The sequence below is a fragment of the Pogona vitticeps genome, chromosome 2, assembly GCF_051106095.1.
Source record: "Pogona vitticeps strain Pit_001003342236 chromosome 2, PviZW2.1, whole genome shotgun sequence".
NCBI classification, from domain to species: domain Eukaryota; kingdom Metazoa; phylum Chordata; class Lepidosauria; order Squamata; family Agamidae; genus Pogona; species Pogona vitticeps.
In genome coordinates this window covers 95255956-95280496 of record NC_135784.1, presented here as the reverse complement: position 1 = coordinate 95280496, position 24541 = coordinate 95255956, and the positions used below count along the sequence as shown (strand labels likewise).

General features: G+C 41.0%; 1 protein-coding gene across 1 annotated transcript in view; it reads right to left on the bottom strand.

The window, feature by feature from the left end:
- Window positions 1-23522, bottom strand: part of PDGFRB (platelet derived growth factor receptor beta) — a 103230-nt gene extending 79708 nt beyond the window's left edge. Inside the window, exon 1 of the mRNA XM_020806799.3 lies at window positions 22635-23522. The gene's annotated coding sequence lies outside the window, so the exon portion shown is untranslated. The remainder of the gene's footprint in view (window positions 1-22634) is intronic.
- Window positions 23523-24541: the final 1019 nt, after the last annotated feature.

The window sequence follows — 24541 nt, the reverse complement described above, 5'->3', positions numbered from 1 at the left end:
TAGACAATTCTATGCAATACTTTTCTCTGTAGGATTCTAAACACTACAAGCAGTTCAAAAAGAGACACAATTTCTGCTGCTTGGAGAGAATGCAGTGATAAGAGAAAAGGTCTCAATGAGCACCACCAGGAGAGTGGTCTGGAGGTAAGGAAAAAGAAGGAAAAAGGAATGGGCAGCAGAGCAGAGTTAGAAAGAAGAGCAAGTTTCTAACTCAAATGAAAAAGGTACTTCTGCTAGTATACATAATAAAACAGTAGGTGATAAAGACAAAATAGACTGCTGATCAAAATAGACTGATTCAAAAGTAAGTGGACACAACTATGATGCAGAAAAGTTGCTTCTGTGGCTGTCCAGTATCAGTTTAAATCTAGTTCTTGTTTGTGATGTACTCCCCTTTCATTTTAATATTACATAATATTGAATTTTATCACAACAAAGAAAAAAGACAAATGGACTGGTGGCTAGAATATAAAACAGCAGCATTAGTTATAGCCCATGCTTAGCAGTGGAAACAAAGAAAACAAACAGCTTCGTTCCCGGACTAAATGTGGTAATGAATCATGAGGATTGAGAGTCTTTCATACCTCACTGGAATGTGCCTGCTGATAAATAATCTCTGTTAGCAAGCCATATCGGGCCTGCTGCTTCCTGGTAGCCATTTAGTTTTTTTTTAAATTCAGGAGCAATCGAATAATCCAGATAGGCACAAATGTCTCCTTTCTTCACAGAATAGCCTCCATTCCCCTTGTTGGTACAAGAGCCTATGGAAGAAGGATTTCACAATAGCTTGAAACACTCTTCGCTATTAGGAAAACTCAGAGTCAAGGTTTCAGCTGAGCAAAAAGCTCATTCTGGGATTTAGTACTTTTGAGAGACAGCCATGCAAAGCTGACCCTGCCATGAGGCATACTGAGGTAACCACCTCACTCTTAAGATGTTATTCAGGGGAGGCATTTCTCTCAGTCCCACCACCCTCAAAAGTGCATTTGAGGGAGACGGCCTTCTCTGTTGCTGCTCCCAGACTCTGGAACTCCCTCCCACAGGAGGCCAGGCTGGCCCCATCTTTGCTGTCCTTCCACAAGCAAACAAAGACTTTTCTCTTCACGCAGGCTTTCCCTTTGTGGCTGGTTGTCTGAGAAGGGCTTTTAAAAGAATTAGTGTGCCTTGTTGCTTCAAATGTGTTTTGGTGTTGATTTTATTTACCATCTTTAATATCATATTGTTTAATTCTTTCTAAAATATTTATCTACCTGCTGTTTTATAGTTTCTAAATATTGTCTTTTTAATGATGTAAGCTGCCTTGGATTCTTCTTAAGGAGAAAGGCGGGATAAAAATATTTTAATAAAATAAATACATTCAGCCCAGTGGACATTTCCCTGGGAATGTTAGAAGACAGAGGTCCATGCAGCTTATATCCTACATCCATTACGATGCTCTGATGTGTAATGGAGGATTCAGTGTTGGAAGTAAGATTCTCCTGGTAATCTAATCAACTGCATGTGGAATAGAAAAAGGAGTGTGAGCATGTTCTTCACTGCAGGCAACAAAATGTCCTGTAGCTGTATGGTCTTAAAAAGAAAAGCATGCTGCTTATAAACTGCTCCATATCACTTAAAGCACTCTCTGGGCAGTTTATAATTTTAATTATGCAGTCTACATTGGCCCACCAGCAAGCTGGGTACTCAATCTTCCAGCCTCAGAAGGATGGAAGACTGAATCTCAAGCCAGGTCCCTGGGATTGAATTCAAGTTATGAGCAGATTTTTAGTTATTTATTTATTTTTTGCTACAGTACTGCAGTTTGACCATTACACCATAAGGCTCCTGTAAAGGATGACAGGTGTGACTGAGCTTTGATTATGATGATTGATCAATATTGTATTAAACCAAAGAAGCAGCAGATAATAAACCAAAAAAGTGACAAATGCTGACATCCATATGCCATTAAGGGAACCCTGGATGGGCACATGCATCTTTATGTGATATGTAGTGAGATTACCCATGTGAAGGATCCCTCACGTCCCAGATGTTCATTGCTCAGTGCAGGGTATCTGACCTTTTGAAAAACTTGGCAAGTCCTAGCAATGAGCAACGCAGCTACAGTAGAGGAAATGACTATGAGTATTGGAAACAATTATGGGTGCTTTTCTCTGTTATGCATTACCCAATTGTGTGATTCAGCACTTCTGATCTCAATTATTTTCTCATAACAAAAACAGACTGCCTCTGGGGTTCATGAATTTTTTTATATATGGTTGTGTGCACAGGCATTTTTCACTCTCCTATAGATAGGCATATGGGTGACACATCCTGGATTTGCCTCAGAGTTGGTTTGTGCATAGGAAAGGGAAGGAGGAATGTGTGGGAGCACAGATGGGCCAGTGAATGGACAGAGTACTATGTGATCCCATGTGAACGCGCTTATAAGTCTATTCGCCACATTTCTTAGGGGAGCACAAAATATCCCTATTTTAAGTTTCCAAAACGGGATGTGAGATAAAGTGATAGTGTGTGTCTTTTTTTCCCCCTCCCAGTAATATTTGGGATATATAGAAGAAGCTGAAAAGAAATTGCTTGTGTTTTTTAAAGTTTAAAATAAGGCAAAAACATCTGTTTGGCGAGGTGCCAGCGTTATAAATAAGACTCAAAGTACTGCTATTCACCCCACTCACTGCATATGCTTTCGCCGCCTCCAGTTTCATGTTCAGGAATGGTCCCTTAGTGCATTAGGTTCCCTCTGACTAGCAAGAAACCTTGGAACTGTTCGTGGGAAATATCTTTCTGTATCTAGAAGGGACAGGCACACAGGATATCAACCAACACCATCACAAGATGAAGCATGAGGAAAATTCACTTTTAGATAAGGGGGGAGGAGACACACAGTTTAGCAAGGTTACCAGGATAAAGAAGTCCAGTGGACTGGATTGCACAGTATAAAGTTGCAAGAAGCAGCTCCTGGTTTACTATTAGGTAGAGTGAAGCAACTGTCTTTGAAAAGCAAGCAATTAATTGTTTCATTTATTGACAGTATAGGAAGGAGGACAGGCATTTCTGTGATTTTCTGCCTCAGGTGCTAGAACAACTTGATCTACCTTCAACACCATGTATTCAATTTGACTGGCAAGACAGGCTAGAGAGCAATTTCCTGTCCTTCCTCGGGCTGCAAAATATTTTGGACTACTCCTGGCAGGAATTCTAGGCTTTCAGACTCAAGTGGCTGAGAAAAGTAAAAAAAAAATCTGATAGGTGGTAAAATCGGGTAGAAAAATAGGGTCATCTGATTTTTCAGGAGGACTTTTTGGTTTTTTTCTTCTTCCTAGAAATAGATTGAGAACTTTCAGTGCTGTAAGAGAAATCTGGAACTGCTAGGAGGCTCCAGTCAATCATTCTTTATTAATTAAAGAAAAATACTTTCCTAAGGGATACACAAAGACAGAAAGGGGGGAAACAAAAACAGCTCACCCACCATCAATATGCTCCTGATGTGTAGGAGTGATGCTTCCTTCATCTGCTTGGTTATAATCACTTTAGTTTTGCCACTGTACTGAAGAATCAACTCGAAGCAAATTTAAACAGCCTTCCGTACATGTCAGAAAAAGAACAGACAGTTTGCAGGGGAAAATATTCCCCCCCTCTCTGAAGTTCCACTAGTAAGAATAAATGTTTTGGCATTTAAAATACACTTTGAAGAAGCAAACAGGAATGAGAAATTACTAAACTGTGAAATGAAAGCTGAAAGCTCTAATAAATCACCTGAGTGTAGTCTATTAAATTTATGTATGAGCTGCTGGATAGATAACTCAGTGAGCTGTTTGGGAGTTATCAACTCGCCATTGTACCTCCTGGGAGAAAAGCCAACCTGTGTGGCCTTGGGCAGACTGCACAGTCCTAGGGTACCTCAACCAATCTGAATACAACCAGAAAACAGCTATGTAATATGGATCTGTCCAGCTGCTATCCCATACTTCTGTGCATATTTCTGTTGTGTGATGCTTTGAATTATGGTCCAGTGCAAATATACTGCTAGGTTCTTCTGTGCAAACTACAGTCTGCAAACCAGGAATCAGTCCTGAAAGCCTATTATTCCATTCTGCCCTTTCTGTATTCTACTCTCCAATATAAACTTGCCCTCTCATTTACTTCATTAAATTTTGTCATGGTTTAACACTTTCTGTGTGCAGATGCTGTACTATGATAAACAAATACTAACCAAGGTTTCTATGATATTCAGAATAAGAGGTATTGTCTAACTGGTTAAAAAGGAAGCTGATTAGCACTTTTCACATGAACCATGCAGACCCTTTCCTGAATAAACACACTGAAGCATAAACGTCATGTCTGCTAATTTCTAATATTATGAGTACAAATTGTATGTATGTTTTTGGGCTCTGTCCACACACTAGGGAACCCTAGAAAATCAGGAGCTTTATGGAGCCTCCTTTTTTTTTTTTTTTTTTTTTGGTTAAGCAATTCCCTGTCTGTGTTGTATATTGATGCTTGATCAGGGTGAAAAAAAGGGACGATTCATATAATGTGATTTGTAAAACATTAAAATAGTGTGAATAGTTTAATCACTAATGAAAAGGGAAGTCACTGATGTTTAATGAAATTTTAAATCATTGTTGAAGATACTAATGAATTAGAGTGGATGTAAAGCACTGGATTTGAGAATTAAAGATCATGCCTGCAGAACCTGCTTTTATGTCGGGGAGTTCAGATGGAAGCCAGAATAGAGCCTACAAGTATGCAGTTGAGCAGAGATTTTGCTTTTTGGAGGGGTCACCATCATGTGGAAATATCCCACGTGCACACCATCTGTACACACAAGGACTCCACTTTAACATTCAATAAATTTGCACATGGTGGGACACCCTCACATCTACATCGTATTCTGAGATTCATTAAGTAAACAGGACTAGGATTATTATTATTATTATTATTTTTAGTCAGAATACATCAGTATATTAAGAGGGCCAGTTGTTTTAAGGCTTTACTTGCTGCTTCCAAGGCTGTCTATATAGATATCCATGCATGCATGCCCAAGCTCTAAATTACTGGAGGAGGGAAAATATTCCCCTTTTCTCCCAGCTGTGTAGCAGCAAGAATAAGAGGCAACAATGTAGTAATACTCAGGTAACCTTCCCCTTTCCCCCTCCCCCATTTTCAGCCCTGCTCTATCAGACTGGGTGAATCAGAGTCAATGAGGCTGTGGCTGCAGTGATTTCAAGATTTGCTTTGGAATTGTCTTCGAGATTATCTTTGAGATTTGCTTTGGAATTATCACAAGTGACTCTGAAGTATTTTTCAATGATCATGTGATGCAAAAGTCAATGAGAATCAGCCCTTTCTGCTTCTGATGCTGAGTTTCTTCTCCTGCTACTGGAGAGTGTCTCCTTTTTTAAAATGCCAGGATGTTTTTAGCAGTGTTTTCTCTGTTTGATCATTTGTTTTGTTTTATAAAAGAATGGATAACTTGACTTTGTGTTGTTATGGTGACATATTAAGCTGGAGCAGGAACAACCACCCCTACAATCTTTCTCCCTGGTCATCCCAAAGTATTTTTTTTTAAAAAACAAATTACTGAATTTAGTGCTAGATCACCTTATCACTGCATTGATACATTAGTTTAACACTAGATCATCTCTGCACAGAAAAATATATATATATAAGAGAGGAAAACAGGATACTGCCTGTTAGGTGGCATCAAAATGCCATCGGCAAGTGTCAAACACATTGGGTTGAGTGGCCAGTGTGGATAGCTCCTCTCTCTCCTGGCTCGGCTGGCCACTCCAGACAGGGGGTAAGAGGACAAGGTTCCCCACATGGCTGCTGAGTGGCCAGCCAGGCAGGGAAACAGTGGAACTGCTTCCATGATTGATGGGAAGAGTAGGAGTCTGGTGGCGTGGTGATGTGTGAGTAGACAGAACAGATCCAAGGCCCAACCCACATTAGGTGCACTTTGGATGGGGATATTCGTTTTCATTTACAAATACACCCATCTCTAGTGTAGTTGCATCCTGATTCTACATTTTTAGTGAGTAGACTGATGAATTAATAGTCAGGTGGCCTGCCCCCCACTGTCAGCTGTGCTCCATTCCACTTGGTGAATTGGAATGAATAATTCTACATCACATGCATAAAAATGAGGCAAGCCTTAAAGTGACAAAATGAATGACACTGCTAGAAACAGACGTTACAGAGAGCCTGTAATTAGAGCTGAAAGCACTTTAATGTTCCAGAGAGCTGACTGAGGTGGTTTACAATCTGTGAAATCAGACCTCTAAGTTATCCCATGCTTAAAACCTGGAGACCTATCACCAAACAAAGCACAACTATGGTTTGTTCTAATCCAAAAGAAATGGCTGTGCCTCAGCATTTGATTATTTGATGTGAAACTTATATTATGGACAAGATTTACTGTTAGAATAAAATAAAGAGAAACAAAATGGTTTCACATAAATGAAGGGTGTATCTTTTCCCCCCATCTACTCAATCTGTATGGAAAACATAACATACAGAAAGCTGGATTAGATTCAGATGGAGGAGGAATTAAAATTGGTGTAAGAAATATCAATCATTTAAGATATGCAGATTACACCTATTATTGGCAGAAATCAGCAATGACTTGAAATGACTCCTAAGAAAGATGTGAGAAGAAAGATGTAGGACTGCAGCTGAAGGGAAAAAAACATTTACAGAATAATTACATGATTTTAATACCAACAATGAATAAATCAAAATCATTGTTAAAGATTTTCTATACCTTGATTCAGTCATCAGCCCATCTGCAGAATAGGACTGGAGTAAGAGAGCAACTATGAAGGAATTATGAAGGAACTAGAACTCAAGTTCAAGGATATGTCACTGAAGTCTAAGGCAAAAATCATCCATGCCATAGTACTCCCAATTTCTATGTACATTTCTGAAAGCTGAATGGTATAGAAAGCTGACAGGACAAAAATTCATTTGAAATGTGAACAACCCAGATAGTGTGATTGCTGACCTTGGCCAGACATCCTGGAGAGTAAAGTCAAGTGGGCCTTAGAAAGCCTGGCTAACAATAAGGCCAGTGGAGGTGATGGCATTCCAGTTGAACTACTTAAAATTTTAAAAGATGACACTGTTAAGGTGTTACACTCATTATGCCAGCAAGTTTGCAAAACTCAGCAGTGGCCAGAGGATTGGAAAAAAATCAGTCTACATCCCATTTCCAAAGAAGGGCAGTGTCAAAGAATGCTCCAGCTACCGCATGCTAGCAAGGTTATGCTCAAAATCCTACAAGGTAGGCTTCAGCAGTATGTGGACCGAGAACTCCCAGAAGTACAAGCTGGATTCCGAAGGGGCACAGGAACTAGAGACCAAATTGCTAACATGTGCTGGATTATGGAGAAATCCAGAGAGTTCCAGAAAAACATCTACTTCTGCTTCATTGATTATGCAAAAGCCTTTGACTGTGTGGACCACAGCAGACTATGGCAAGTCCTTAAAGAAATGAGAGTACCTGACCACCTTATCTATCTCCTGAGAAACCTATATGTGGGACAGGAAGCAACAGTTAGAACTGAATATGGAACAACTGATTGGTTCAAAATTGGGAAAGGAGTATGATAAGGCTGTATATTGTCCCCCGGCTTATTTAACTTGTGTGCAGAATACATCATGCGAAAGGCTGGACAGGAGGAATCCCAAGACGGAATTAAGATTGCCGGAAGAAATATCAACAACCTCAGATGTGCAGATGATACCACTCTGATGGCAGAAAGTGAGAAGGAATTAAAGAACCTCTTAATGAGGGTGAAAGAGGAGAGTGCAAAAAATGGTCTAAAGCTCAACGTCAAAAAAACTAAGATCATGGCTACTGGCCCCATCACCTCCTCACAAGTAGAAGGGAAAGATATGGAGGCAGTGACAGATTTTACCTTCTTGGGCTCCGTGATCACTGCAGATGGTGACAGCAGCCACAAAATTAAAAGACACCTACTTTTTGAGAGGAAAGCAATGACAAAACTAGACAGCATCTTAAAAAGCAGAGGCATCACCTTGCTGACAAATGTCCGCATAGTCAAAGCTATGGTTTTTCCTGTCGTGTTGTATGGAAGTGAGAGCTGGACCATAAAGAAGGCTGAGTGCTGAATAAGTGATGCCTTTGAATTGTGGTGCTGGAGGAGGCTCTTGAGAGTCCCCTGGACTGCAAGGAGAACAAACCTATCCATTCTAAAGGAAATCAACTCTGAGTGCTCCCTGGAAGGACAGATCCTGAAGCTGAAGCTCCAGTACTTTGGCCATCTCATGAGAAGAGAGGACTCCCCGGAAAAGACCTTGATGTTGGGAAAGTGTGAAGGCAAGAGAAGGGGACAACAGAGGATGAGATGGCTGGACAGTGTCGCTTAAGCTACCAACATGAATTTGACACAACTGCGGGAGGCAGTGGAAGACAGGAGGGCCTGGCGTGCTCTCATCCACGGGGCCACAAATGGTTGGACATGACTTAATGACTAAACAACAAAACTGGAGGAGAGTTTTACAGATACCATAGAACAACAGGACAAGAAAATATGTTCTAGATTAAATCAAGTCTTTCTAAAAACAAAAATGACTAATGAGGCTAGTATACTTTAAGTATGTTGTGAGAACACAGACGTTACTATAAAATACAATAATGTTGAGAAAAGTTAAAGGCAACAGGAAAAGAGAAACACCAAATAAGAGATAGTTGACCCAACAGCCTTGAGTCAGTCCATCTTAGCCTTGAGTTTGTAGTACCTGAGCAGAGTTGCTCACAATAGGATTTTTTGGATGTAATTAATTTATAGCGTTGCCATAAGCCAGAAGTGACTTCATGGCATGTAACAACATTCACACTATCTCTAAAGAAGTTTTGCAACTGCCATTAATGCTTATGTGCTATCAGGTTGGTGCCAATTTATAATGATCCTCGCAAGAATTTCTAAATATAAAATGCTGAGAAGTAGTTCAACAGTCATTCTTTCTGTTGACACTCCGGGACTATGCAGCTTGTCCAAGGTCACACAGGGGACAGGACTGTGCAGCCAGGCACTCCAACCCACTGAATTATACCAATTTTATGTTGCAAGTGTATGGAAATATTTTTTTTTAAAAAAACTGTCTTTGGCAAGGTGAAGGCACATGCACAGAAATACAGCTGATCACTTTGATTAAAACATGTATCTGTTATACAGCATAATACTAGTCAATGCTTCTATAATTTTGATTGACTGTCCCAGGAGTTTTTGAAGAAGAAGAATTGTTGTTGTTGTTGTTGTTGTTGTTGTTGTTGTTGTTGTTGTTGTTGTTGTTGTTGTTGTTGTATGCCTTCAAGTCAATTCTGACTTAGTGTGTTTCAGGGTTTTCCATGTAGAGAATATCCAGAAGTGGTTTCCCATTCCTGTCCTTTGAGGGTGCCCTGAAACTGTGCAGCTTGCCCAAGGCCACACAGACTGACTGTACTCTCAGGGGGTAAAGTGGAGAATCAATCTCTGAGCCTCTGGTTCCACAGCCAGATACCTAAAGCACTGAGCTATCCAGCCAGCTCGCCTGTCCAATATCAGGGTTAATATAATCTCAGTCTGAGAATAAATTCTAAAGGAGGAATCTTCCTCCCCACAACAAGCCCAGGCAGATTTGTTTATTTATTTTATCCTATAGTTTATGCCCCAGTTCTCTTTACAAAATGAACTCAAGTGTAGCTCACATAATAAAATATTGATACAATGCACCAACCATTCAATATTACTGTAGATTTCTATAACATTATGAATATTCAATTACCAGTAATGAAAGAGGGATCTCCCCTTCTTCTTCATAATAGTTGTCTATTTAGGTAGTTATGAACATTTGATAAGGGAAGACATGGGGAAAATTTCTGCACTACAACTCTTAAAATATAATGGGCTCTGCTGACTGAGAAATTATGGGAGCTGTAGTTTTTTTTTAAAGGACTTTACATTTGTCTTGGCTCCATGCTGAAGCCATGCAAGGAAAGTCACTCTGAAAACTACTATCTGTTTACAGCTTCTCTTTTTGCTAATGCAATAAGAGGTATTTTTAATTAACTAGCAACCATTTGCAGATGGTGAACAGGAAAATATCAACAGAGTGCTAATCCATTTATTTAGTGCCATCTGCTCCTGGTAAAGATGGATTCCAAACCCTCTCCTACTGGAATCATGATATACCAGTGGTGTCAGTAGATGTAGTAGCTACAAACATACAGAGAAATACCAGCTGTCACACAAAATGTCAAGCCAAATAGTTTTTGCTACATTTGCAGGAAGCTGCAATCAGATAAACAAACTAAAGTTTGTAGGCAGTATCTGTATGTTTTCTCCACAGGTATAAAAACACCCTTAAAGATGAGTTTAGTACAAACCCAGTCATTAGAGGTAGGTTTAGGCAGTCCTTCCATCCACCACTGGCTCAAACTCACTGTGTAGTTCTAAGCTTGTTGGAACTTTAAACACAGGGAAAAGATAAATAAGACTTCATGTCATATCCAGCTTTGAGGCATTATTAGATATGGGAAAATTCATACATATTCACACATCTCCCCACCTCAAGGGTAACTACATGAGGCTCTCCAAGTGTTTTTCACTACGACTGCTACCAGTCCTTGGCAGCTAACCCATCAGCTCAACAACATTTGGAGGGTCTCAGGTTGCCCGCCCCTGTTCTACTAATAATAATTGTGTGGCAAATCAATTCTGACTTATGGCAACCCCTTTCAGAGTTTTCTAGGTAGAGAGTCCTCAGAAGTGGCTTACCATTCCTTTCTTCTTGAGGCATCTTGGTAATGTGCATCTGGCCCAAGATTACACAGGCTGGCTCTTCTGTAATGCACAATGGGGACTGGAACTCTCAACTTCTGCACAGCCAGAAATCTAATTCATTGGGCAGTCCAGCCAGCACCCCTGTTCTATATTATAATAATTGTTCAAACAGTTACAGAAAGTAAATCTCAGAAGTGACTGGACTGTAATTCAGATAAAATTGCCACTCTTTCAAATGTGAATAGTTTGCATTCAAATTGATGTAAATAACACATCCAGAGAGGAAAGCACATTGTGGATAACATGGGAAAATCCACAGAGAAACAGCACAACAGTACATGACCTTAATTTGGGACTCTGGCCAAAAAGGAACTAAATCTGGCAAGCAACGGGACAATCAAGACAAAACACCCAGAAATAGAAAATGGTGTGAAAACATGACAAGGTGGGAAGGAAAGGGAGAGACCAAAATGTGGGAGAATGGTCCATCAGAAAGCACATTCTTTAAATCTGGGAAATGAAACCTTGGCTGTATGCTGTGTATTACACATAGCACACGATTTGACTCTCGGTTTATTCAGTGTGGAAATACAGTTGACTCAATAAAGAAAGCTATAGCCTTATGCCTGCAAGACCTGAGCAGATATAGTAATAACAGGGTTTTTGGGACATCATACAGTACGTTTGTCAAACATCAGAAGTGATTTGATGGTACACAACAATAACAAAAACAAACTGCTGTCTCCTAACATGTAGTTTTGTAAAGGAGAAGTATCCAATAGGTTATTTGCACCTTTTGAGTCAATTATTTTGGAATTTTCTCTTCGTGTGTGCACTTGGCATCAAAAAACAGAAAGTCACCAAGTCTACAGGAAGACATTTTCATCAAAACGCAGAAAAGTTGATGGACAAATCCCTCATCCTCTTGTTTTTGCACTGAGACAAGATCTGGCTTTTCAAGGACATGACATTCTGAGAATGATCCTTCTCTTCTTTTCCTTAGAAGAGCAAAATCTGACTTGTACATCAATGGTCATAAATTGGTTGCAGCCAACGAGCTCTCAAATGTTCCTTTCTTTCTCAACTCAAAAATTGCACTTTTCCTACATTATTTGTATCAGACATTAGGAATTTGAATAAAAATCTGAGACTGCAATCTCGGGAGACTGAATGGTTAATCCCCTAACTTGCCCAACATGAAAGAATTCTTCTCCTTGCTGCTGCTACAACTTGGAAAGTTCCCAAGTTTAGAAGAGAAAAATCTGCAGTTTCTTAGAAAAGGGGGCAAAACACAAAGAGAAAAGGGAACCGGGAGTGAGGGAGAGAGAAAGGCATGTCAAATAAGCAGGTCTTCTGTTTTACAGCTTGTCCAGGACTAGTATTGCTATTGCTATTGCTATTGCTGCTACTAGTAGTAGTAGTACTGCTGCTGCTACTACTGCTACTGCGACTATTAATACCCTGGAATAGGGGTGGCATTTAGTTTACAAAGAAAGAGTATTGCCTTTAGAGAAAAAGACTCAAGATGGTTTAGTTTCTCCTGGCCCTGATTCAGAGCAAACCACAAGCAAACATACTTTCAGTATAAATAAGACAGTGTGTCTCGCCAGTTAAAGCAATTCGAACATGAATGTAGCAATTTAATTGGTGCCAATTACTGTGTCTCAGCAGCATTAAGAATTCAGTCACAGCTCCTTAAAATCCTGCATGCATGGAGAAAACAAAAGTAATGCTCCAAAAAGTGGTGCTGTAGAAATGATTAGCACTATTTAGGCTGGCACTCTTGTCTTCTGGCTATGGTTCCTGCTACACAAGCAGAAACAAGAAAGGCTTTTCCAAGCGTAGAAGCCAGGTCATTGTAAGGTGTTACAAGAATCAGCAATTAGCCAGTACCCCCCTCATTCCAATGGAAATTTCTTTGTTCCAAAATTACCTTTACTTGGAACAGAAACTAGGGTGTTAGTTTTTTAGCTTTTATAGATAATCAAAGGTCTTGATTCAAATTGTTGTAATATACATTTTAATTTCAGGATCTTAGGTTTTGATATGTATCCCTATTTGTCTGTGTCTATATCATTATGGCCTGGTGACTTGAAGCTTAGCTTCCAAAATGCTGCTTAAAAGTGGATGAAAAAATTTCAGAAGATTCTAAAGTACAATATGTCATTGCTTAAAAGTATTCTATTCTCCCTCCAATGCAACTATTTCCAAGTCCAATTAATGTTTCCTTTCCTTTTCTTTACCATGCCAGCTGTTGTTGCAACTTCATGCATTTTGACAAAGAAAAAAACTATCAATAAAATCTGTATCTAGAGAAACTTAAATAAATGCATTTGTAAAAATCTGTAATGTACATCATTTACTATGAGCAAAGAAAATGAGTACAGTACTCAGTATTTCTAGCATTTCATTTCCCCTCAGTCCCACTCTTTACAAAGATATCCCTAGTCCTGTTGACTATATGTATAGATGAAAGTCTAAGGAGCACTTTGTGCATGTTATGTACTGCATGGTGGACTCTGAAATCTCATGCTGAGAAAGAGGCTTTTTTTGTCACCTACATATTTTGTATTTACTATCAAGTTAACTAAAAGACCACATCTCTCTCATGAGCCTGCCCAGGTATTAAGATAATCAGAGAAAGCCCTTCTCTCGTCCCAACACTCTCACAGGCATGGAACAGGACTTCTTCCATGCCCCACCACAGGTTTGGGGGGGGGGGACACAGGAGAGGGCCTTCTCTGTCACCGCTCCTGGACTCTGGAACTCCCTCCCAAGGGAAGCCAGACTGACCCCATCTTTGCTGTCCTTCTGAGGCAGGCAAAGACCTCTCTCTTCAGGCAGGCTTTTCCTTAATGACCGGTGGTCTGTGAGGGGTTTTAAATTGATTGTTGTGCTATGTTGTTTTAAATGTGTTTTCAGTATTGATTTTATTTACCATTTTCAATATAATACTTGTTTAACATTTGTATACTTAACTGTTTTTAGCTTTTAAATATTGCTTTTGTAATGATTTAAGCCACCTTGGGTATGAAAATTTATATTTTTAAAATTATAATTTCGAAAATTATAATTTTACCTAGAGCCTCTTCAATAACTTTGTCGGCTTATGCATAAACTCAGCACTGCTCATAAGTGTTGAGGATTTTTATTACTACAAGCTACTTACTGATTCATTTCAAGTACAGCATTTTGATCTGAAATATTATTGGCGGATTGATTTTGAAAACAAAATGCTAAAAAAAATGTTAAAAAATGATCAACTTGTGCACAAAAGCTCCTGCCATTTCCTCCTCCAGCTACAGTTGTTTGTATTATACCAGTTGCCACCCTTATGAAGGGAAAGGGTTTTTTTCAAGAGGGGCTCTTTGAGTAGCATACGGTATGTAACAAGCTCAGAAATAGGAGTGTGGAAAGCACAGAGAACAGAGAGACAGTTTTTGAGCCCTACAGAGATATTCAGATAACTGCCTAAATTTAATCATCCCTCTCCTGAAAGATTACTTTCAGTTCACAGAGAGTTATCTTCAGTTGCTTCAGCAGCTATCTCAGAAATCAGGATACAGTTCATATGTTCCTTTCCAAAATCTTCTCTATGGGATTTTACTCCCTCTGTTTAAGCAAAACAATTTCCCGGCAGCATTTGGCTCCGAGCTCTGCCTCACTGGAACAAGCCAGTCTAGAACAATTCCAAAGTTAGAACAATGTCTGCATCCATTAAAATCAATGAGAACATTTCAGATGCTGTAACGGGGGGTGGGGGGGAGGATACAAACCACAATTCCCAGGTCACACAGTCATAGTTTGGTTTGGCTGTTGGAGAACCTGAGGGGAAGTTTTTTTTAAAAAACCCTTTATCAGCATTTGGGGATCCATAAAATCTTGTGTCCTTTCACAATGGAGTCAGAGGGAATGGAAAGAGACTAAAGAACTGACACGTTTACCCAAAACAAATATTTTGCCTATTCTTGTGAAGAAAAGAAAACATACATGTAGCAGAACATATATGTATAGCAGGAAGCAGCATTCAAACTGTCAGATTGCACAACACTTGGGGCAACATCTCTGTCACAAAAAGTGTTTCTGAGCACATCTATGATTAGTCAAGTTCACTTATTATGTATGTCCTTGAGAATTTGGGTCACATCTGCTCACATGCACAAGGAAAGAACTACAGTATATGAAATCAGCCATCACCTAGAATTTTAACATGTCTTATAACACACACAAGTTTGCATTGTAGTCACAAATTATTAATTAACCTAGAGTAAACTCCACCTCCGATTTGCACTCACGCTGATGCACAAGGATGCAGTGAAATCTTAGGAATGTACAGTATACTTCTTTTTCAAATAGCCATTTCAATGTGACTGTTTCTAGATTTTCTTTTCTAAATTGGTAATCTGAGACATAAGAAATGTTTGAACAGATAGTTTTTAAGAACTCACTGAAACATCAAGAAACTCAGTTTTATGGGCTTTTTAAAAATTCCATGCCACCAGCTCCAGATTCTTCTCATGCTTTGTCCTTTGTTCAGTGTTTATGCAATACCACATAATTATTTTTCTGGGCTTCATCACACTGTGCTGTTTTGTACTACCACATGCTATGCTATACTCTGTTACTACAGCTTTGCATTTTTATTTATTTTACTGACTCAGTTTCTTCTCCTTGATACCATAACTTTCAGCAACATAATCTTCAACTGCCAGTGTCTGTAGATAGATATGGACTTTTAAAAAAGTGTTTTTTTGAAAATGTAAACCACATTGAGAAAGATGGGATACAAGTTTTTTAAAAAATGAATGAATGGGTAGATGAATGAATGACTTACATAAACACACACTGGCAATACACTGATGCTATCACAGAGTAGCAGACAGTACCAACGCAACATGTCATTTGAAATGTGTAAGGTAATTTGGTATATTTTAAATAATATATATCAAACCACACCTATAGATCAGAAAGCAAAAGGTTAGGTTTCTGCTTGTTAGAGGAAGAAATGTGAAACCTATTTCTCAGGCATCCTGGAGTGATTTCCTGAGAAATGTAACCCAAAGACACTCTAGTACTAGGGGTAGTGGGAGCAGAGAAGTCAGTGTTTCCTGATTGAGGTTGTCATGGGTTTCCCAAGGCTAGGTGACAGCAAAACCTTTAAATGATGTCTATCGGTATCAAATTTAGAAATTTAGAATCAGGCACAGACACCAGAAGGTATTTTTTTCACATTGATTCTTTCCAATTAGAAGGTGATCATAGCTCGAGTATTTGTTATTAAAATATTATCCTGTGCAAGCCTGCACTGCAGCAGTTTTTTCTGTGTCCTTTCTGAACCCTTAACTTACATTTAAATTCTCTGCATCTCATTATATATTGTTTACTTAATATAGTTAGAAATAAGATTTAGGATTAGTAGATTCATAGACTAATGCATTCTAAATTAACTGAGAAATATATTAGGTTTAGACTTGTTTGGGATATATAGCAGTAAGTTTTTGTTATATATAAACAGATATAAATTAATGGATTTTGTGTCTGTGTGAGAGAGATTTTTATCAGAACAGTTTGTATTCTGCTGCAGCAGAAAAAGATACTGTTCTTTAGATAGGGTTTGCAGGCAGTATGAAACGTTGGTGTGGTAGAAGTAGTAGTCACTTGAAGAAGGCTGCAGGAATGCTGCCTGTACACATTGTAGCAGCTTCTATTGAGAGGAGTGGGAGAGGAAAAGGAAGAAGACAGCCTACAACTGCTATCATGAGCCTCCCACCTCAGCTGTCCTGTTCAGCACTGACATTATGAAAGAGCCCCAGTCAACAGTACAGGGTGTGGATGGGTGTGCCAAAGAGGTGGCAAAGAAGCCTTTGGGTCCTGGTAGGACAGATATAAGTGTATCTTAGATATGTTCCAGTGACACTTTGTGCAATCCAGACAGGGCAAGGGGCCAAAAAAGATAGTGAAGAAGGCACTTTTCTCTGAAAGAGCCAACATGCCAGGGAAGGACAAGAATGGCACTGGCACTTAAACTGACTCTGTCAGCTTGGGCGGCAGCACTGCTGCTACTTTTGTGGCTGGAAAAAAAAAGATTTATGAAGAACACCAGTCATTATCTGCCATATCCATACCATGCTGCTCCACCAGACTTACCCCCAGCCTCCATTTCCAGCAAATACCTTCTGTGCAAAGCAGCATGGTGGTTGGTGGTCCCCTTCAAGTACATACACATCTGATGTGGGGAAGTAGACTTAGGTGGACACTATTTCAGAAATGTGACATTGAAATCACCCTTGTCCCTCCAGTTGCCCTTGCCTCAACAGTTGCTGGAACAAGTAGTGATGACGTTACCTATCTTTGTTGGGAGCATACAATAAAAATGGTTGGTCCTTAGAAGTCAATAACCTGGATGCATTTTCAATAGTGTGCAACACATGCTCACACTGCTGAGTGCTGGCACTGCAAGAAGGTGCTCAAGCATGGGCAGGACTTGGGCGACCTATCCAATAATAGCATGGTTGGCCACCTGAAGAGTCTGCACAGGGTATTGCTGCTGGCAAATCAAGTGGGTACTGTGGGGGCAAGTGGCTTCCTTATTCTGAAGGGTAAGAGCCATCAAAAGGCAGAGGTTGAGCCATCAGCCCAGGGAGGTAGATGAGCAGGTAGCAAGGAATGGGAGGTAGCAAATGCCAGACCCATCTGCATCAGGCATAGGGCAACACAAAGGGCAGGATATAGGTGGGCTATACTGAATGTGACTATGATGAAAATCAACCACACAGCTCACAGCATTAAGAGGCTCTGAGGGACATGCCACAGCAGTGGATTCCAGCTATGGAAAGGCAAGGCCTGCTTGTCACAGATGGCAGGGCTAACAAACATGGTGGTAGCATGGTAGGCTGGGAAGACGAAAGAGGTATGCTGTGTGTGGCTCGCATTCTCAGCCTAGTAGTTTGGGTTGCTTTGTGAGCCATGGAAGACATAATATAATTGAGTGGGCCAGAAAGGTGGTAGGGCATTTTCACTCTAGTGTCCAGGACAGTGCGCTGTTGCTCCAGAGGCAAGAAAAAATGGGTTTTCCTCTACATCACCTATTCCAGGATTTGGCAATTCAACGGAACTTCACTTTCTACCTGCTTGAAAAGAGTGCTGGAGCAACAAAGGACACACCATGATTTGGTGCGTCTGCTCCTCTGGGCAGAGAAAAGTAGAGCATTATGGGGGTAAAAGGTCTGTCCTTCAAAGCCTTGAGAGTGCAATACGTCCTTAGTGGAAAGACAGACATTCTTAGCTGGTGATCCCTATGTTCTAGGGCTTGGTTGGCATGACGGAGGGAATGAAGGGAGGGGAGAGAGTCTAGGTGGATAGACAGTTCCACAGAGGGAAAACAGTACTTCTGTTGGTCTGAAGTGGTGGCCCTGGCCAACAAAGGACCAGCTCCACTACAAGTTTGTCTTCTGAATTCCTTAAATTTCAAATTCTGAATTTGAAGGTCTGTAATTCTGAATTTAAATCCGAATGTTGGTACTAGTGCACATCCCTAGTGATAACGACTGCCAGAGTTGACAGCACTGATCACTTTGTCCATAAGAAGCTGGAAGATTCTAAAACAGCAGACAGTATTGTGTATATAACTATGATTTCATATGCAACATGGTTTTTATATATAAAATAAAGAACTGTTCACATATACTGTTCCATGTGCAGAACATCATTGCGAAATACATGGCTGTTTTTGTGGTGAGATAACCAAACCATTTCAAGTGATCCTGATGTTGTTCTCTCTCTCTCTCTCTCTCTCTCTGTGTGCGTGTGTGTGTAAAAATGATGCAAGTCCAGCAGAAGTTCAGATAGACAAGAAACAAAGATCCAGATGCAGTGTGGAGTAAAAGCCATGTTGAAGGTAGAATTTCAAACCAACAATAGAAAGCTGGAGGAATGAAAGCAAATGCAAGGTCAAAGGCAGAGAGGAATCACAAACCAGTGCAGGGAGGTAGAGCAGACAAGGTATTCACACATAAATACTGTATTCACACATATAGGGCCTAATACAGTATATCAAAACTGGCTCAATGGGATATATCAGTGAACCTCTTTGGCCTGGTATTGTAGCCTAGAGGGCACATTTTCCACTAATCCACTTGGCCTCCTAAAAAACTGCCGTGCTAGATGTATTGACCGGATGGAACAGCCAGGTGCTCTTTTGCTTATAAGACAGTGAAACATTCCAAGTGCTGTCCAGACTGATGTCTTTTTTCCCCTATATGTCTGATACTGAACATGCAGGAAAGCTGGGAAAGTCTATTTTTTATGTAATAAAAATATTAATATAAGCTTTCGATGCCATTGCTGTCCCACTGACATACTAAAGCTTTCAGTGGTCTCTTCTGGAAAAAGAAGCAGTGGGACATCACCAAGTACCATAGTTTGCCTGGGGCATTTGAGGCTTCATAGGCACATGCCAGAGCTGCCAGACCTACCTGTTGCCCAGGAACAGAAGAATTACAACTTGAGTCCAAACACTGGTCTTTGCAAGATGCTCAAAGCCATACAACCAATAATGAATGAACAAAGGCATGCCCATCCTTGTGACCTGACCCTCTATGTGCTTCCTTAGAGCCTATGGGAGCTGTTCAGAGTATGTGTTGCTTCCTGGGCAAGGAGCCCTGTGTTTAGGAAAGCAAGTTGGCATCTTGACTATGCCAAAGGGTCTTTGTTGTGGGGGGGCAAAAGTAGGGCAAAGGACAGGCTAAACCTTTACAGCCTTCTTCAAACACTGCCTTTGCCAGCTCTTCAGCATATGGGCCAGAAATTGGACTCTTTTCAAGCAGCAGTTTCAGATTCTTAGCATCATGAGGAGCCAGTTCTCATACAAACACACAATTACTGGATTACTCACTTTGTGTTCATTGTGTCAGCTCTTAAGACTTCACATAATGGTATAACAAAAGCACTTTAGTCACCACTTTCCTAATTACCCCTTGCTATTAAAAAGACACAGGATTTATCCAGATGGACCATTTCTTCTCTGTAATGTACCTGATTCAGCAGTGATGTTTTTGTTATTTTTCCTGCCATCCAGTTGATATTTGTCTTTTCTCAGTCACAACAGATGACTGAGTACTAAAACCCATTACATTTTCGGCTTTTTTGTTAGCCCCAAATTTGTAGTTTATTTTTTAGCTCACTTTGTCTTGACAGGTAGTGTTTAGCACCATGGCACTTTCCATTAAAGTTCACAATCCAGGTGAAAGCTTCCCACTTGGAAGTTATCGCTTATCACTTGAAAGCATTTTTAAAACCAAACCAAACCAGTTCCAGCAAAGAAGCGCAGCAGGGAAGCTGATTTTTAAATTTAAAAAAACCTTTTTCTTATAGGAAAAAAGGTAAATTTTACCTCTTTCTAGAAGAGGGGGAAAAAAGCAGATTTGTTGGGAACTAAATCCTGGTACATTCATACTCTTTGGGCACCAATCAGCAAAGGAGAGAGAGAGATTAAAAATGCTCTGTCCAAAAGCACTCCTAGTTCCAGTAGATGGCATTACAGATAGACAATACAGTATTCTACCATAAACTTTTCTGTAAGGTACAGACTTATGTGACTTGAACTTGTATGCCTCTTATTTATTTTTTTTAATAATTTTAAGGCAGAGGACCTCACAATATTATTAAAATTGCCCTGCACATTATGATGTAAAGCACACAAGCAGTCAAGATATTCAAGCTAGAGTTGTTAGCAACTCTGACTACAGTGAGTTTCTCTTCAAATAATGTTAAGCATAAATTGTGACAAATCAATCAGTTTCAATTTTAAAAACTCACTTTTGAAGTGTTGACTGAAATTGTAGCCTCCAGCTACAGAAGGAAGCAATCTACATCAGTTCTTTAAATTGTTTGTAGAAAAACAGAGAGGACAAAACTGAATATGATGGCATTAGGAAAATATCCAAGGAGTGTGGAGAGTCAAGCTAATTGTCTACTGCAGTGGTTCCCAACCTTGGTTAACCTGGGTGTTCCTGGACTGCAATTCCCAGAATCCTTATCACCAGCTGTGCTGGTTGGAGTTTCTACAGTCTAAGAATACTTGGGTTAACCAAGGTTGGGAACCACTGATCTACATGATGTTCTCTGCTTCACTACCTCTGTTGCTACACACCTATGTTTCTCTAGATGCTCAATGCACATCAGATACATGATCTTAATAATCATCACGGCAGCCTTGTAAACTAGGCCAGTATTATTGCTGTCATGTTACAGAGTGAGGAGATGGTAAATTGGCTTGTTTAAGACTATCCAGCAAATTGGCAGCTGAAAATCAAGCTGAAATACTCCTAGCAGAGAGTTCATGCTCTTTACCACTTAACTATGCCAACAATATCTCCTTAACTATTTTGGCAACATACAAAACATGAAGCACATTAGAAATAGCGCATAGCCAAACTCCTATTGCATGGCTCCTTGTGAACAATGGAAATGACAGCAGCGGTCATGGCAAATCACCACCTATTAAAGGCTTCCTTTGGTTATTTTGGGTTCATGCAATGTCATACTTTGTACATGAGTTACGTGCACCCCATTTGCTATTGCTGATATTGCACACATGGAGAATGCACACAACAAGATTTTAGGAGGTGTGTCATCCTGTACAGTATTTCCATTGCATATCACTCATGAGAAAGCATTGGTGTGAATTCATTTAATGCTATATAAAGTCTGGAGGTGCATGTAAAGATGCATGGACAGCATTAGAGTGTATGTGTTTCTTAAATAAAGTCCTGGTTCAATCTCTAGCGTTTCCTATGCAAAAAAAGGAAAGGAAAGGAAAACCACAATCAGACAATAATGGGAAATGGTACTTTTTTGAACTATACTCCCCCCCCCTCCCGATGATGCTGGCTGTGGGATTCTGTGAACCGTCCAAAAAGGGGACTCTTGCATGATTTTTTTTTTAAAAAAAGAACAACCCTCTGCCTAAAACTCTGGACAGCCACTGTAAAGGTGGAGAATACTGGGTTAGATGGGACAAGAAATATCCTCATACAGGGCAGCATTCTCTGTTCCATGCAAAAGTGGTTAGCTCTTCTTGTCCACTTAGCAGCAGCTGCATGAAAGTGGCATGCGTCAGCCTCTTTTGGCAGCTCCAAACTTCAGAGTTTCGTAAAACTATTTGCACATCTTTAATCTTTTATTACAAAAAACAGATCCAGTAATAACACTTGGTACCTCTCATCATCTAGGATTGCTTATCTGCTACACACATGGGCAGTAAATAGTATAGGGTTTGTGTGCCAGCACCCTGCTCATTCTTGTGGATCAAGAGCAATAGCGCTTGCAATAAACAAGAGGCTTTTTCTTTTCTTTTCTGGAGCCTGCAGGATGCTGCAAACAATTCAATTGTTTAAACATTATTCTTTGCTTCTTTGAGAGCCCTTTTTAGAAGGGGCGGTAGCAGCGCAGAGAACATCTTTCAGTCTCCACAATTGTTTTTTGATCGCTTTTTGTGGGTGTAGGGCTCAACTTTTAGTCTTTCTTTGACACTTTGCTGCCGACAGACACGGGGACTTCAAGGCTCCTGAATCCACGCTCCACACAGGCAGGCGATGCCCTTTGGGAAAGCACCGTCAGAATGCAAGGGACAGGAATAAAGAGGATCTAGCAGCATGCCTGCGAAAGGAGATTGGCTAAAAAAGTTTGGCTTTTTTGGAAGCGGACGCGGAAAAGCAACAGCCCTGCGAACTCCCTTCCCACATCTGGATTTGTTAAAGGAGCTTCCATTTGCAGCTTGCTTTCAGGCTGGAAAAAGCAAAGAGGAAGATTAACTGATGAAAGCAGAGGAGACAGCTTGGGGCTTACCTTACTTTGCAGAACAGGCCGGGAAGAGGGCCCTTTTCGCCGGCGAGTACCCAGAACTGGAGGCGACTCGCCCACCCCACTTTGCCTTTCTCTTTCTTAGGACGTTTTCTCCCGCTTGCTTCGAGTACACGACCAGCTTCAGCTGAGCTCCGCAGCCCTTTCCAAAACGTGAGGGAGGGTGAGCTGTCTGCAGCCCAGAGAGGCGGGACGCCTCTTGGAAAAGGGAGGGGGGGTGAGGGTTGTGTCCCGCTGTCCAGGGAGCCCGCTGCCTTCTTAGTGCCTCCAGTGCGTTGTATTCTCTCTCTCTCCCCCCCCTCCACTTCCCGGGCATCGGAGCCCGCTTTCTCGCAGCTTTAGAACATTTCTTTTGGAGCAACCCCCTAGCTTTCTGGCTAAAGTGCGTGCGTGTTGCCTTTTAAAAACCGCCGTGATTTTTGGAATGGGGGAAAAAAACCCAGAAAAAGGAGCAGGAGTCTTTGCCTCTTTCCTTTCGGGAAGGCACAGACACACTTACACACCCCTACACAGCCAGCCAGACCCGAGGAAGCCGAAAACAGCCTCTGCTGCTAGACACAACAAACACAACAGCCCAAGCGCGGAAAGGGACGGGAAGGACTTCGCTTGGTGAAATTAGGCGGGAGAGGGAAAGAAACTTTAGTTAAAACTCCAAAACAGCAAGCTCTTCCCTCCAAACGAAGCAAAAGGAAAACGATGGGACCCAAAAGTCTCTCTCTCTCTCTCTCTCTCTGTGTGTGTGTGTGTGTGTGTGTGTGTGTGTGTGTGTGTCAGTGAGTGAGTCGGGGTGGTGGTGGTGAAGGTTTCCCAAGTTTTCATTCAAGACTATACTCCTGGCTGTTGTGTGTAACTCTTCGTGTGTGAGAGAGAGTGTCAACCCCGCCTGCTTTCGATTCTGGCCTCGCACTCCCTCGCCCCTTCCCATCAGCGCCAAGCCTCCATCCTCTCCCCCCCCCCGCGCTCCCCTTTCTCAGGATATGAGGGGATGTTCAGAAAATCCGCTGCCCACGCCAGCCGCTGACTCATGTTTTTATTAAAGAAAAGAGGCCCGGGCTTTAAACCGACGCCACATTTTAAAAGCACTGCGCCCTCCCCGGCCCCTTTGCGCAAAGGTGTGTGGGGGGGGTAGCGGTGGGTGGAATGGGCTCCTGACAGGAGACGGGCCCGCCGGAAAGCGCTCAGGCCCTTATCGCACGAGATAAGGTTGGGCTGAGGGGCTGATTGGTTTGCTGGGCGGAATCGCCCTTTGCCAGCTTTTTCCAAAAGGTGCTCGTCCCATCAATAGCAAAGCACCGTAAAATGAGATCCTATCGTTTTCTTTAAAAGGCGTAACAAAGTGATAGACGCGTCCTTTTGTTTAGGCATGTGCCAACTTTCCATCCCAAGAGACTTTCTTTTGCCTGAAGACTGCAAAGGTTTCGGATCTGTGGAGGGTCACTTGTGAGATTTATCAGACCTTCCACTGGCTGGCCTCGTAAATCTAATGGGAACTGCAGTCCAGCAACCCCTGGAGCCTGGCAAATTGCTCACCACTGGTTTGTGCTACATATATTTTTAAAAACACAGTGGGTCTTGATACGTCCATCGAAGGCGCCTTTAGATATCACAGTTCCTACTTTTGAAGTACAAACATGAATACTTGAATGTGGCCATGGGGAATGTAGTGCACAGATGTATTACATTTCCCATTAGCAGTCCTAATAGAAGAGAAGGCCAGGACAGGGTTATCATGTTAAGCCATCTTCGTCAAATTTATATGGAGGAATATCCAAATCCACAATAAGGCAACATCCTTCTATGTTAGGATCAACTAACATGTCATAAACTACTGTGATGAGTTCTCCAGAGCACTTCATGGTTTGCATGATAGTGGGTAATGAAAGTCAGCAGCA